Genomic DNA, 16,340 nt, shown 5'->3' with positions numbered 1-16,340 from the left:
GACAAGCTTTTCCAATCTTAAATCTTTACGAAAAAATTTATAATTTATTAAAAGTAGGGAACTTAGGCAATTTTTATAGCCAATGTAAATCTTTTTTATTTAAAATGCATCGGATTCCTTAATATATTTAATTTTCAAAATGGTTTCAACCACTTCTGTAGCTTATTTAGTTCCAAAGATATTCGTGTTTTAATATTTTCAATTCATATACATTTTATGAAATATTTCCTTAAAGTTTCTCGTTAAACTTTTGGCACCGAAAAAAAAAACTTTTTTTCTTGCGTAAAAAGTTGCGTTAACAATAAAATATCTAAAGACGGGGGAAATTTATAAAATTTCCACTTAGAAAACAAAAAACCCACCCTATTAGACTACCAAAAACAAAAAAAAAAAACTGATTGACATAATAAATAAATAGTTGCAGAATCTATTTTTATGTGGGGACGAAAGAATTAGCTTAATTTACTTGTATATAAACAAAACTGAAACATTTAAAGTTAAATAACTTTATCAATTCTAAAGCAAATTATTGTAGTGCAACCTTTTCTAAAAAAATAACATCTATATATACATATATACTATTTATTTTCATAGGTGGGTTTTCATTCTTCGACACCTACATAAAATCATTTGTTGCGTTTTTTGGACGACGTTTTTCAAAAACGTTCGGTATATTTTTTTCCACGATAAAATGTCACGTGACAAAACTCCCTATTAAAAGTAAAACTGAATAGGCAATTGGGTAAAATTTTTTCAAAAAACACAAAAAAACACAAATCTGCACCCTACATCACCAAACTTTCTGAAATTTGGCACAAACGTTTAGACACATAACTTAGGAAAGACTGTAAATTTTTTTTATAAAATTCTTATCCGTTTAGGATTTACAGCAACTTGAAGTTTCTTTGATTTTGACTGAAAAATGAGGGGGGAAAAGTGCCGGAAATGTGTCCTTTTACTATTACCCTTATAAGGTGCTTGTAGTGATTTTGCAAAGCTAAAATTTGGTACCAAAGAAGTTTGAATCCTGTTTAATCTGAAAATTATAGATTTGTATCTCTCAAAACAACAAAATATTGTTTATTTCAAGATCTACAAAACGCACCATCTAATTATAATAAAAAAGAGCATTGACAACTATAACTCTAGAAAAAATCTGACTGATAGAAAAAACTTTTGGTTTTAATTTTCTTAAAGATTAGACATATATCTATTTTACGAACCAATTTTGTTTTGGCCTTACGTTTACTTGAGGAGTTGTTAAGGTTTGATATGAACACAAAATTTTTTGATATTTTAAAAATCAGGCAACCTATCCCAATTTTCTACAAATTAATCAAATTAGAAATTAACAGTTTAGTGACTTAATTATTTTTATTAATTTTTTAGAACAAAATAATAAGGTATAAAAAAACCTTTTGAAAAATGAATACTCAATTTAAATGATTTTATATATGCTTTTCATTCACATTATTTAAATTGTACAAAAAATAAAAGATTAAAAAAAGTATGGATAGGACATATCAGACTCAACAAACTTGAAATTAGTTTAAATATAAAAAATCTCTATTTCCTAAGGAGAACAATTTTTTTCAAGTCGTCTTTGGCTAAATCCACCACTTTTGCTCATAGGAAACACAGGCATAATCACCTGGTACTAAGTATGCAGTTGTTACAGGGATGTTTCCAAAATCATGAATAAAAGCAAAATTTTCATCAACACTGCATAGCTTTGCACCTATCTAGAAAAAAAAAGCAACATTTATTCCGTTTTACTTATTTTGTCAAACATGTTTTTTTAAAGGAATTAAAAAAAAATTAAAAAGTCAAAAATAAAACAAAAATACTTTTGAGGATGATTCCACACAAATAAAAAATCTATTCGAGTTTATCAATAAAAAATTATGCATATTTTTTAAAGATGATAAAAGGTATATTAAATATATATATTTTAACCTTTTGATGGCCAAGTGGTACAAACTGATGGAAACTACGTGTTCCAGGTATGGTATTTGCAGTATCCAATCATTCCTTAAGAGTGTTTCTTACCAAAGTTAAATCTTCTGATGATATATAAATGAAATGTACACCTTCAACGTTTTCATTGCAATATTTGAGCATTGCTTGTGGAGATAAATATGATTACCCATATCTCTTTGCAAGCTTGCTAGTGTTGCTAAACGTTTGACTGTACCATCTATCCCATCACAAGGTTGCTTACCGTGACTAGTTGCAAAAAAGTTCCATTTAGCAGAAAGACCAAAATCTTCAAGATGGAAACAAAGATTCAAAATATTTTTACAATTCTTGTATTGACCTGCACACCTATCCGAAAAGTATTCAATATTTTTTATTTGAGGTAGATTTGTTTTAATATCATTGCTGACAACATCAATAATTTTGTAAACCATGTTCACACCATGTATCATATCATCTAAAATAATACAAAAACATTTGTGATTGAGAAAACCTTCTTTTTTGAAATAGATAATCACAGGATGTAGTGTACATTGTAAATTTGTCCAATGAAAGCTTTGTACTTCATCCTGAACTACAAATTTATAGTTTTCTGAACAATCACCCAGAAATAATGATGTTAACTCATTCATATCTTCCTTTCTTGATCTCAGGTATGATGCTTGATTCTTAGGTAAATATGAGTGTGGTGCAAATTTAGTCAGTTTTTTACATACTAAGTCAATGCATTCAGACACTGGCTCTTTATTATGTGTTAAGTTTGACCTATCTGTTGTTGTCAACTGATCAAATTCTACTTCATCGTCATCTTCAAACTCTCCAATTAAATTATAAAGTTTTTCAACCAATGCATTCATAGTTGCTGGGCATCTTTCACATTTACGCATCATACAGTCTTTATTAGTCATGTCACATACAATATAAGGTAACAGTTCTTTATATGTCACACCAAGAGGATGTAAAAGCAGTTTTAAATTCTGATGAATAGCACAGACACATACTGAATGTGTTCCTGAAGCACCAGCAGTAATACACCATTTTTGTCGCAATGTGCAAAACCTTGAAAACCCTATTTTTATTTCTGGGTTCATGGTTTTGAAAGCAACAAACAATTCCTTTAAATTACATAATAGCAAACGTTTTTGCATGTGAACATTTTTCTATATGCTTACATAATCCTTTTTACCAGGCATTATACGACTATATTCATCATCTTCATAAAAAGACTTGACCAGTTGAACTGTTACATTTTGAAGAACTTTCCCTAATTTAGGATTAGGCATGGCTAAAATACCTTTCTCTAATGCTAATTTACGTGCAGTTCGAGCTACATAGTTTGTTACATGTAATATTTCACAAACTATTTTTATTGACCAGTCAGTTGGAGCAAGTGTTGTCAGTTGTATTTTTTTAGATGTTGCTGTAGACTCAATTTAGTATTGTAAGATAGTATTGTAAGCAATTTTATTAGCTTACAATACTATCATGTTATCAAACAAGTTTGCCTTTTCCATATACTCATTACCGAAACCTGACTGTTCTTCAAAACTTTCTTCTGGTATATTAAGGGAAGTGGCTACTTTTTTTTTAATGGAGGTTGTTAATGCTGTCAATTTTCGTTTACTTTCTCTAATTTTACCTGACTTATGCAATCCTTTGACCTTAATAGGAGATATTCCAGCAACTGTAAAGTGTGTATTTACACCCTCTTTTTTATTTTGAATGGATGTTTCACTAACAATATCAAAATCTTCATCATTTTCACTCATACTTTTTTATAAATGTTTCATAACTTTACTTCAATAGCTTGGACACAACTTTTTTCCAGGTATAAGATTTAAACCTATGGTTTCTGCTTCTAATACAGTATGCATTGTAATCACACGTAGAGATGCTGAAAAGAAAATGTACTATATTACTCAAATACTATAACATTAATTATACTATTATTATAAAACAATGAACAAATCCTAATAAACAACTTATTAAGAATGGTATTACCCATTAAAATGTAAATGGATAAACTTTTACCTCTACACGCTTTTTTGTGAGTCAGAAATGGATTACAGCAACTTTTCTGATTACTCTTATATCTCACTATTAACATATCACGATGATGTGTGCATCCATAGTAATTTGTTCTTCTTTCAAGTTTGTTCGTTTTACAAGTAATTTAAGATCATTCCTGTCAATATCTTCAATCAGATTTCTTACTTAGGTATATGATTGTTTATAACAAGCTCCATAATCATTTACAAATGAACAATTGATTTTGTTATCCATATAAAACTAAAATGAGGAATTATAATCTAAACACTTAAATAGAAGAAATCTTCAATACAATATTCCTAATGAGCAAAGTACACTTAAACACAAACAATATGATTAAAATAAAAATAAAGTTATATTTATAAAGAACATTTGCTTGAACAAATAGCTATTAGTTTTAATAGACATACTTTAAATGACTAATTATCTACTAATTATTGTCAATTCTCTACTAATTATCTACCAAAAATTAGGTTGAAAGTAGATTATAACTAAATATAATTATATTTAGTTATATAATTTAACAAGGTAATATTTATTGGATATTATTATGTACACTTGTCATTTTATTACTTAAATTGATGAGATAATCACTATTTTATTACAATAAAACAATCATAAAGGAAAAAAACATTACATAATATTATTTAATTTAATTACATAACTACTATGTAATGAAAACAACAATGCAAATGACATAAGAATTATGTAATGAAAATAACAATTCAAATAACATAACTGTTATGTAATGAAAATAAAAAATTTATATGTTTACAAAATATTTAACAATATTTTGTAACAACTTTGTAAAAATTTAAATCACATAACACACATTCTGTTGTTTTTTTAATTAACTGACTCAAAATTTGATTAAAAACAAATATAATTGTATTTAGTTCAAAGCCAAAATGAATTTGCTCACTTATTTTTTTTTTAAATTTCTTCAGAAAAATTGAAAAACCAAAACATCAATAACTCCTCAGCAAAACATAAGGCCAAAACAAAATTGGTTCGTAAAATAGATATATGTCTAATCTTTAAGAAAATTAAAACCAAAAGTTTTTTCTATCAGTCAGATTTTTTCTAGAGTTATAGTTGTCAATGCTCTTTTTTATTATAATTAGATGGTGCGTTTTGTAGATCTTGAAATAAACTATATTTTGTTGTTTTGAGAGATACAAATCTATAATTTTCAGATTAAACAGGATTCAAACTTCTTTGGTACCAAATTTTAGCTTTGCAAAATTACTACAAGCACCTTATAAGGGTAATAGTAAAAGGACACATTTCCGGCACTTTTCCCCCCTCATTTTTCAGTCAAAATCAAACAAACTTTAAGTTGCTGTAATTCTTCAAGGAATAAAAAATTTTTGAAAAAAATTTACAGTCTTTCCTAACTTACATCTTTACACTTTTGTGCCAAATTTCAGCGAATTTGGTGATGTAGGGTGCAACCCTTTGTTTTTTGAAAAATTTTTACTAAATTGTTAGATGTTAGTTGAAACACATAACTAAAAAAAAGCCTATAATAACATTTTTTAATTTGTAAAAGTGTCATAAAATAAATTAAAGTACCACCACAGTTAAGCTATTGCAATATAAATTACTATTTGACTGCAGTGAAATGAAACATCCTAGACAGCCTCCCGTTAGAGGCCCAATGCCGGCCCAGTTCCTCTTGCGACAGCGGCGCGATGCCGGCAATTGATCATGGCCCAATGTCAAAACGGCCAATGGCCCAGCATCGCTAGCCAGCACTGGCCCGGGATCATTTTCCAGCATTTGTCCATGATCGTATGCCAGCGCTGACCCGTTACTTTTAACCAATATACATTCACTAACGCGCTATTATTAGCCATTTCTAATGTGATATCGCACAAAAAGCAAATAAAAAAGTAAATATTTTTTAATATTTATTCCAGTTCAAATCGACAAAAATAATTTTAAACAGAATAGATATTACTGATAGTTTGAAATAGTGCTATTTAACCAACGAGTTTTTTCGTTCTTCTCAAGCGTTTCATCCACCATTTCGATCTCCTAAAAGCTGAAAATACTCTTCAGCCAACGCTTTAACTCTTCGCTTGATGCTCCCGAGTTTAAATGATTTAGTTTTACAGCACCTACATATAAACATTAACTTGACAAAATTATAAATATAAATTTATTCTTACCCAATAAAATCTTCTTTAATTTAATCAACCTTTAATTTAAATGCATGACTAAATTGTAGTGTACATGTATATACTAAAAATACCAAAAGTATCTCAAAAATCTAATGCGAAAATACGAAATACAAAATATAAAATACAAAATCAAAAACAATTTATTAAACATTTATGGGAATCATTTCTATGCCAATTACATTTACCAAATGTAATTCCTCCAATCAGCAGCTATTGAATTCATAATATAGACAATGTTATTATAAAATTGTTATTATTAGGAAAGAAAATTACTTAAGAGACAAGTAAAATTAACCTAAATAAGTTAAATATTTCAATTACTACCTCATATAAAACTGAAATAAGCATACTAATTTTGTTAGTAATAATAGAAGAAAAAAGACTTAGTACAGATTTCAACAAATTAAATTATAACAAGTGAAAAAAGAGTGAAACAACAAAACCATCATCAACTTGTTGAATACACACTTGAGAATTCTGTCATCTAAAATTGCAATGTCTAACTTTTTCTAAGTGTGATACTAAATGTGATTTTTAACAGACTTGAATCACACAGGTTTTTTAAAATTAAAACCTTGCAAAAGACACAGAACTGGCCAAAATGATATTTTGCTACTTTTAAACAAAGGTAAACCATTGATATTCAATTGCCCATAAGGAGCTAAAAATGTTTCAATTTTATCATAAACATGATTTAATATTTGTTAAATTAATTGCTGAGCCAAAATAAAAATAATCACCACCTGCTCGATATGCAACTATAAAATTGCGTTGAGTTTTTAAAATGCAGCTTTAGAATCAGATCAAGATATTCGTCAATTAATTTTAAAATGGACTCTTAATGAACCAAGAGTGTCATTAGACGTTGAATTCAACATTTTTGAGTACTGGAAGAAAATCCAGAAAACAAAATGGAATCGGCTCTATGAAATCTCGCAAGTAGTTTATGGTGCAGCGTTCTCCAGCGTAAAAGTTGAATGAGATTTCTCTGGATTCGCTTTAGTTAATAGCCATCTACGTTAGGGTGTCCCACTTTTAACCTGACCACAAAGAATTCAAATGCACCCTATCTCAATCATCCTTATTTGGTCCCAGGACACACCAAAAAAATTTTTAGGTCTCCAAGTCAAGGGGTTCCAGTACAAGGTATTTTCATATGCGAGGTTCCATGGAATTATTCGCCGCCCCCCTCCCTTTCGGTGCCCCTAACTTATGAATTGAATAGTAGAAAATTGTCCATTTTACATTTGTTTTTGTTCTGAAAAAAAATCTTTCATTTAAGAGTTAATACTTCTACAAACTTGTCATTTACAACAATTAAAGACAAATAAAGTCAAAAATCATATTAAAATTACATAAAATCACTTTTTTTCATGTCTTTTCCAACCTCTTTTCGGTTTTTTTGCACAGCTTGCATGGTATCCTGTAGAAGACTTTCTTCATGACTTTCAGTCACAAATTAAGATGTCTTATTTTAGACATAAAATGAGATTTTTTATACAAAAATTGAAATATTATGTCTTGGATGAATAAAGTCAAATTTAAATATGTTGTTTTTGCAATATTTTGTCATTGCTTTAGCGATATTAATGCTCTATTCAAATAATTGCTTTTATGTAAAATATTATAAAACCCTTTCATTTTATACTTTTCAGATTATAACAACTTTCTTAAAATATATAATGGCCGATGATGATGGATTTCCTCGTTAATCTCCAAGGACTAGAAATGGTCAGAGTACTATTAGAGAGAAAAATGAGAAGAGCTCCTTGGTAACTACACGTTGCAGAATTCTTCCTCCAGTGAGATATACCTCTCCTAGGACTAACAGGGATTGTCAACCAGGAACCTCAGGTACATTCTTCTACATAAGTTTAGCTTCACAGAGAACTAATAGGTGTAAAAGAACAATCTACATACTTCAGCATCCATTACATATGTTTGCACCAAACAGGTAATATTTTAAGATTTAATTAAAATAATGAATTGGAAAAGCTTTTTTTAGGTGAAAAACTTTTGAAACAAATATGTAAAGACTTTTACATATGTTTAGACTACCCACACTGGGAGAAGTTTGTCGTCGAATATATTGGCTCAAGTCAAGTAAGAATAATCAAAACGCAAAACTGTCCTGTGCACAAAAGACAATGTCAAGATCTATGCTTTGCATCGGAGGGGAGTGTACGAAAAGTAACAGGGGAGAATTTACTGGAGTATGCATTCTGAGAGAACTGTTAAGTATTTGGGACAAGGGTGGGTTTGATTCAAGATTTCGGGTTACAGAACAAGTAGTGAAAGAGAAGCTTGAGAAATCTTACGAACGCTACAAGAAACTATGTACTCTTAGAACCCTTATGGAAATAAACAAGATCAAAGAAGAGCAAAGACAGAAGATATTGAGTTCCTGAAAAGAGCATTCAAAGGTGAAATGGTTAAGTTTGACACTGGGAAAGATAAATCTTATCAAGAAAAAATGGTAGACGGGGAAAAACGAATGTTAGATATGATAGAAAGTATGCGTAGAGAAGAACAACATAAAAAAGAAAAACAAGAAATGTCAAAGAAAAAAGCTATAGAGGACATAGAAAGGATGAAAGATTTTGAGATCTTCAAGTGGTACGAGTGCTACTGATACTGACAGTGAATTTGAACCTTGCCAAAAAAAAAAGAAGATCAGTGAAGATAGAGTTTACATGGAGCTTTCAATGAATGATGTTCTTGACAAGTGGGTTCCTTTCTTGACTAGGTACAAGGTCAGTGTTCGAGCTGAAACTTCACTTCTGTCCTCACTTTTCAAGATTGGTGGTGTTGATCTAAATACAGTTCCTGTATCAAAGAGTAGTCTACATAGAAACAAAAAGATTGTGATTAAAAATGAAGCTAGAATAGTGAGAGAAGAAAATCTGGACAAAGTTCGGGGTTTAAAGGTCGTCATTCATTTTGATACGAAACTGGTCAAACACTATCGAACTGACCAAAAAATGTCTAAAACTGTAGAAAGACTTGCTCTCAGTATATCATCCCCCCAGGTCAATGAACCCTTAGATTTCTTGCTAGGAGTTCTAGAAATTGATTCATCTAAAGGGCAGGATCAAGCTATAGCTATTCAGAACATATTAGAGTATTATGAGCTCACTGACCAGATCATTGGTTGTAGTGCAGATACAACAGCCTCTAATACTGGAAAATACAAGGGGGCAATTAAGTTCTTGGTGGATCATGTGCTTAAAAGACCTGTGCTTTGGCTGCTCTGTAGGTAAATATTTTGAAAACATATTTTAAAAGTTTGTTGCACTAAACTGTTCCAAAATTATTACATTTTGTAACTTTTGAAAATTGATCTTTAAAGGCACCATATATCTGAAAGGCATATTTCCCATGCAATGGATTATATTCAAGGTTCAACAACATCTCCATCACGTGCAATATATAAAGATTTTCAAAAAATCTGGCCAGAAATAAGAGAAAGGGCAAATAATGTTGATCAGTTGCTGTTTTTCAATTATGGAAGAGAGGAGTATATGGTAGGTACTGATTTTCATAGAAGGGTATTAGATACTAAGAACTTCTGCATAACAGCCCTAAAACAAGATTGCTTTCAAGATTGCAAGATTGCTTTCAAAGGGGAGGTTATAAAGTTCTTTGTGAGCTAATAGTCATTTACCTTGGTGGCCATGTACCTGGTTTCCAGTTCAAACAACCAGGTGCCCACCATCAAGCAAGGTTCATGGCTGATTGTCTATACTTGCTTACAATGCAGATGACTTCAAAAATTAATTTAAAGTTGAATAATAGTGAGAAAGATATGCTCGAACTGTCAACTGACTTTATTGTCACATTTTATGGAGCATACTTTTTAAAGTCTCCTCTGGCTGCCCAGGCTCCATCACATAATTTGGATGCTTTTAAGCTAGCTTATGAAATGATGAGCAATAAGCTATATATATCCAAGTATGGTCCCCTGGGAAAGCTGCTCCATGCAAGCCTGGTCCGTCATAGTTGGTACCTGACCCCACAGCTAGTTATTCTTTCAACAGCAAATAGACATTTAGAACTGAAGGAAAGAGCTGGGCTAGCTCAGAAGCTGCTAGGTTTCAATTGTCCGCAACCTAATGATTTTGAACAGGAACAACCTCAACCTCCAACTCATGTGGTTCCTATGTCAGTTTTGTCCGACTTTATCACTAAGGACTCCTGGCTGCTCTTCACATACCTAGGTATAACTACGGGAGTAATCAACTCATGGATAAAGGATAACTTTGAAAATGATTCCTACAGACATTTTCAACATCAGATGGAGAACCTAGCAGTAGTAAATGACAGGGCTGAGCGCCATAAAAAACTTGTGCAAGATTTTGTGACTGAAAGTCATGAAGAAATACTTCTACAGGATACCATGCAAGCTGTGCAAAAAAACCAAAAAGAGGTTGGAAAAGACATGAAAAAAAGTGATTTTATGTAATTTCAATATGATTTTTGACTTTATTTGTCTTTAATTGTTGTAAATGACAAGTTTGTAGAAGTATTTTTCAGAACAAAAATAAATGTAAAATGGACAATTTTCTACTATTCAATTCATAAGTTAGGGGCACCGAAAGGGAGGGGGGCGGCGAATAATTCCATGGAACCTCGCATATGAAAATACCTTGTACTGGAACCCCTTGACTTGGAGACCTAAAAATTTTTTTGGTGTGTCCTGGGACCAAATAAGGATGATTGAGATAAGGTGCATTTGAATTCTTTGTGGTCAGGTTAAAAGTGGGACACCCTAATCTACGTACTCGCATTTCAAATGATTTCTTAGACTCAATTATGGTAGTAAAAAATAATCTAGATTTAATTGATAAAATAAAATTTGTTGAACATTTCACATTTTCAATTAGTCAATTTTTTATGGCGCCCCAGTGCAAGAATCGAGTTCTGAAAACCTTTTTAGAGTCGAAACATAAAAAAAAAAACTTTTATAAAGTAATAAAATTCTTTTAGCTTTTGAGTTAGCAAAGTATTTGACAGAATTCTAGCACAAAAAGTCAACGTTAGTTTTGAGTATAGAATTATGATTAAAACGGCCGTGATATAAAAATCTACTACTGAAAAGCATTTGGATCAAAAGGCTCCAGCATCAAGAGTTTTTTTTAATGCGGCTAGGAAAATCGTTTTAATGTCTCAAACGTGGAAGCCAGCATTCCAAGTCGTCATATTTTAGTCGTTTTAATTGACAATTAAATTCAGTGTTGCCAACATTTTTTACATGTGAAAAGCCAAAAGCGTGAATGTAAAATGCATAATAATGCCCTTTCATATCGCGGCTGTTTCAAAATGATTCCGTCACTTTATTTTGAACAAATTTCATCAATGAAATCAACTAGTTAATCTTCGGATCGGAAGTCAAAAGGTGTTTTTTATTATCCTTAAAAATTCTTGAGGGGCAAAAATTAATTTCAACTTTTTTTCCAAAATAAATACTTTTTTAAAAATTTAAATTTTTCTGTGTCAAAATGCCAAAATAAAGGTAAAAGGCCATAAAATACCATTGGATAAAAAAAAAAAAGCCAAATTTCCAAATTTTAGCAACCTATAATGCCATGTGGTTTGATTGAGGAGAGCAGACACAAATGTTTGATTCTAATTGCCAGTTACTTTGTTTGAGTTGTATCATTTACAATCTGAAAAGGGATATTTTCTCTTTAAAAAACGTGTAAGAGAAAAAAAAAATTTAACAACCAAACATTATCATTGATATTTGTTTTATTTGAAATAAATTTTCGGTTAAGATATTTGTTTTATTTGAAATACAGGGTGTATACTTAATTTCTGACCCCCCCCCCCCCCCCCCACATGTTACAAACACAAGATTTTGAGTTGCTCTCTTAAATGCTACTTTAGCCCGAAAAATACTTTAGTATGTATTTTGGTGTAACTATACTTTCTGCACGTAAAACGCTCACTTCAGATAGGATATGACCTCAGAAAATGTTTATGGGAGCCATTTTGTCAACATACATAAAAATGATATTTTCATTCTCCTTGTCTTCCACGGCCTTTGGCATTATGACTATAGTTTTAGCACGATTTTTAAGTAAATTGTATATATATATATATATATATATATATATATATATATATATATATATATATATATATATATATATATATATATATATATATATATTTATAGCTATTTTAGAAAGTTAATAAAAGTTAAAAAAGTTAAATCGTATCATGGTTAACAAGTGTGTTGCATATGGTTGTAAAACTGGATACATCAGTTCTTTGGAAGATAAAAAAGTTGCTTCTTTTCATTTTCCTTTAAAAAATGAAGAGTTACTAAATTATTGGGTTCATTTTGTAAACTGTAGTGATTGGGTGCCTTCACCTAACTCTGTTTTGTGTGAAAAGCATTTTAATGAAAAGTACATTATCCGTGGTATAAAATGTAAGTTAAATTGGAATCTGGATCCTATTCCTGAAATTTTTTCAAGTGAGTGCTTAAAACGTCCTTCCACACTACCATCACCTATTGCTATGAGAAGACCACCTAAAGCTTGGATTTATCAAGAAGATGAACTTAGTTCTTTTTCTAAAAATGATAAAATTACTGACTGGAACATGTTAAATAGTCAACATTCACCAGAAGGTTTTGAGTTTAAAAAACATCTCAATTGTGAATTTATTATAGTTTAGTATTTGATCCAATTACACATTTTCCATTGATTCTTGAATCAATAAAAATTGACAATTGTTTATGTGTAGCTTTACAATATAAAGGAAATAATGTCCCACTTCCTCCATGGTTAACTAAAGGTCATAATGCCAAATTAACTTGTTTGAGTATGTTAGAGAATCTTACTTCATGCATAAAAATCATTGCTTCTTCCAATAGAAATATGCTTCTTGATGAAATGAATAGTCGAATATACTATAAATCCAAGGGTCAACCACAGTATTCTGCTAATATGATTAGACATGCTTTATTATTAAGATATACATCTATACAAGCATATAGAATGTTACTTGAATTTTTTCCGTTACCTTCAATTTCTTTATTGAATAAAATAAAACAAGGTGGAGTTGATGCAATAAAGGCTGCTAAAACACTGCTTGAGAAAGGTTCAATACACGAAGATATAATACTAATTGTAGATGAATTTTATCTTCAGAAACAAGCACAATATTGTAGTGGTGTTTATGTGGGTGCAAATGACAAGGGTACTCTGTACAAAGGAGTTGTTGCATTTATGATTAGTTAGTTTAAAGAAATCTATTCCTTTTATTATAAAAGCAATACCTGAAGTTACTATAAGTGGTAAATGGCTTTCAGATCAAATATCAGATTCTATTAGTTCTCTTTCTCTATCTGGTTTTAAAATTCAAGGAATTGTTACTGACAATCATCAAGCAAATGTAACTGCATTTAGTTTGCTTCATTCTAAATTTGGTAACCAATCAAGTTTGTTTATTCATCATCCTGATAGTCCGAATAATAAAATATACTTATTTTATGATAGTGTTCACTTAGTTAAAAATATCAGAAATAATTTATTACACTGTAAACAATTTGTCTTTCCATCGTTCACATACAATATAAAGGATGATTCTTATAGTTGTCCAGCTGGTTATATTACTTGGGGAGATTTTCATCATCTACATTCTAAAGATGAGCAACTTCAGGGTTATTTAAGAAAAGCTCCAAAAATCACATATCAAAGTCTTCACCCTGGTAACAGAAAGCAAAATGTTTCTCTTGCACTGTCCATTTTTGATGAAACAACAATTGCAAGTTTTAAAAGTTATTTTCCAGAACGAAAAGACATTTCTGGTTTTCTTACTATTTTTCAAAAATGGTGGACTATTTCAAATTCTAAACAACAATTTAGTCCAAATAAACTTGGTAATGCAATTGTTTGTGATGATGGTAAAACAACTTTTTTTAGGCAACTAGCTAATTGGATTGAACTTTGGCAGAAATCTCCATATTTTACACTATCAAAACAAACATCATCTGCTCTTATCACAACTCTGCGTTCCCAAGCTTTACTTATAGATGAGCTTATTGAAGAAGGATATTTGTATGTGCTCACTTCACAACTTCAAAGTGACCCAATAGAGCGTAGATTTTCACAATATAGACAGATGAGTGTGGGGAGATTTCTAGTAAGCTTACTAGAAGTTCAACATTCAGAAGTTATTTTAGCATGTCGGTCTTTAATTAAGGAGAATGTAAATTTTTGGAAAGAGGATCTAAAGAAGGACCATAATAACCCAATTAATAAAGAATTACTGGAAATATTAGATTTAAATTCAAATGAGATATCTGAATCAACTCTCTTACCTGAAACAGAAGAGGTTGCAACAACAATTGCTGGTTATATAGCTAAGAAATTGATAAAAAGAAGCAAATGCAGTTATTGCAAATCTATGCTAGCTATAGATACAAGCAATATAGTTATTTTTCCATATCTACAATTACTTTCAAGAGGTGGTCTTACTGTACCTTCACTTTCACTCAAAGATTTTACATGTGGATGTTTTGCAGTCTTAGATAAACTTTTAAATTTAATAACTAAACAAGGGGCTAATGTCAAAGAAGTATCAACCTTTGTTTTATCAAAATACTTGCCAACAATTACTTTTACTTGTGATTTACACAAAGAATGGGGTTTTAACTTTGCTTCTAAAATTATAATTAATATCTTTTTTAACAATAAGCAGGACCTAATCAATGCCACTGTAAGAAAAGATGCTGTTAAAAGTTTTAAAAGTAGACAGAGACAAAAGTAAAGTTAAAAAAAACAAAAAACATTATAAATAGATAAAACATAGAAATGGATAAAAATATAAAAGAACACAAACCTTAACCTGTGATTTCTTTATAAATTCTCAATGTTGTTGTCAATTTAAATGTATTATTAACAGATATAAAAATATATATTAGACACAAATATATATAATATACATAGATATATATGTTTATAAATACATAAATCGCTGGTATGAAAACACAAAATGCCAGTTTTCTGTGAATACTTTTTATTTGTACTCGTAATATTACATTTAGTTCGCATGAGATATGTTTTTTCTCTGTAATTGCGCAGCCATCTTTTTTATAAATAGACCCAGGGTTGCCAGATATTTTGCGATACCCGGTAGCCAGAAATATAAAATAAGGTATCCAGAAATGGCCAAAAGTGGCCAAAAAGTAGCCAAATTCTCCGTGATCGCATTGGTTTAATTTTCAAAAAGTAAATCTTACTGGCTAAAATAAGACAATCGGATAAAATTTGTCCAATGATTCTTTAGATCATATCAACATACCGTAAAAACTGTCGTAGTTATATAAATAAAATAAATAAAAAAGTTAAGTTTATTAGCTAAGTAAATAAAAACTTTTTTTATGTATTCTTAAATTATAAACTCTTTAATAGAAAACAATTATTATTATTATTATATATTTTTTATCAAATTATCTAAAATCTATAACAATAGTTTTTATTTAATTTGATTAAAAAAGGCTTTACATTTAAAACATATAAATTATACTCTCCCTTCCTCCCTCCCTCCCTCTCTCTCTCTCTCTCTCTCTCTCTCTCTCTCTCTCTATATATATATATATATATATATATATATATATATATATATATATATATATATATATATATATATATATATATATAGAGAGAGAGAGAGAGAGAGAGAGAGAGAGAGAGACTGTGGCTTAGGAAGGTCAAGAAAATTAAGGGGGCTAAAACAAAAATTAAATGGGCATAAACAGCCAGAATTAAAATTAGAATAAAAAAATGATATTTTGACGACTTGGGGGGCTTTCGCCCTCCTGTTCATACCCCAGTATATAGCTTTTGCCAAATACTAATACTGACATAATCATCCATTTAATTAAAAAAAAATACTATTTTAAACTTGATTCTAATGTTATTGTTGTTTCTAACGTAATAATTCCTTTATTAAAATATTGATAAAACGTTGATAAAAAATTATTTCTTTTCATGGAATAATGCCATGTAAGTTTTTATATTGCTTCTTTTTTATATTAACTTGGGGTAAACACATTTATTGAGAGAAATAAAACCATTAGCAAATTTTTTTTTTAAATTTTTCATTACACAATTG

General features: G+C 30.0%; 2 pseudogenes across 1 annotated transcript; one reads left to right on the top strand and one right to left on the bottom strand.

The window, feature by feature from the left end:
• Positions 1–1,371: 1,371 nt before the first annotated feature.
• On the bottom strand, positions 1,372–4,525 carry LOC149894501 (uncharacterized; annotated as a pseudogene). Its single transcript, XR_016455878.1, has 3 exons — positions 4,009–4,525; positions 1,957–3,871; positions 1,372–1,742 (listed from the first exon to the last, which is right to left on the bottom strand). The product of XR_016455878.1 is annotated as an uncharacterized LOC149894501 (transcript).
• Positions 4,526–8,706: 4,181 nt separating this feature from the next.
• On the top strand, positions 8,707–10,106 carry LOC149894500 (uncharacterized; annotated as a pseudogene).
• The last annotated feature ends 6,234 nt before the right edge of the window (positions 10,107–16,340 follow it).

Source organism: Hydra viridissima, unplaced genomic scaffold (genome assembly GCF_058129835.1).
Source record: "Hydra viridissima isolate aposymbiotic clone 2 unplaced genomic scaffold, HvirCarnegie_v1 scaffold_1, whole genome shotgun sequence".
In the NCBI taxonomy this organism is placed as follows: domain Eukaryota; kingdom Metazoa; phylum Cnidaria; class Hydrozoa; order Anthoathecata; family Hydridae; genus Hydra; species Hydra viridissima.
Note: the sequence above shows the minus strand (reverse complement) of the source record. Positions and strands in the feature narration are given on the sequence as shown.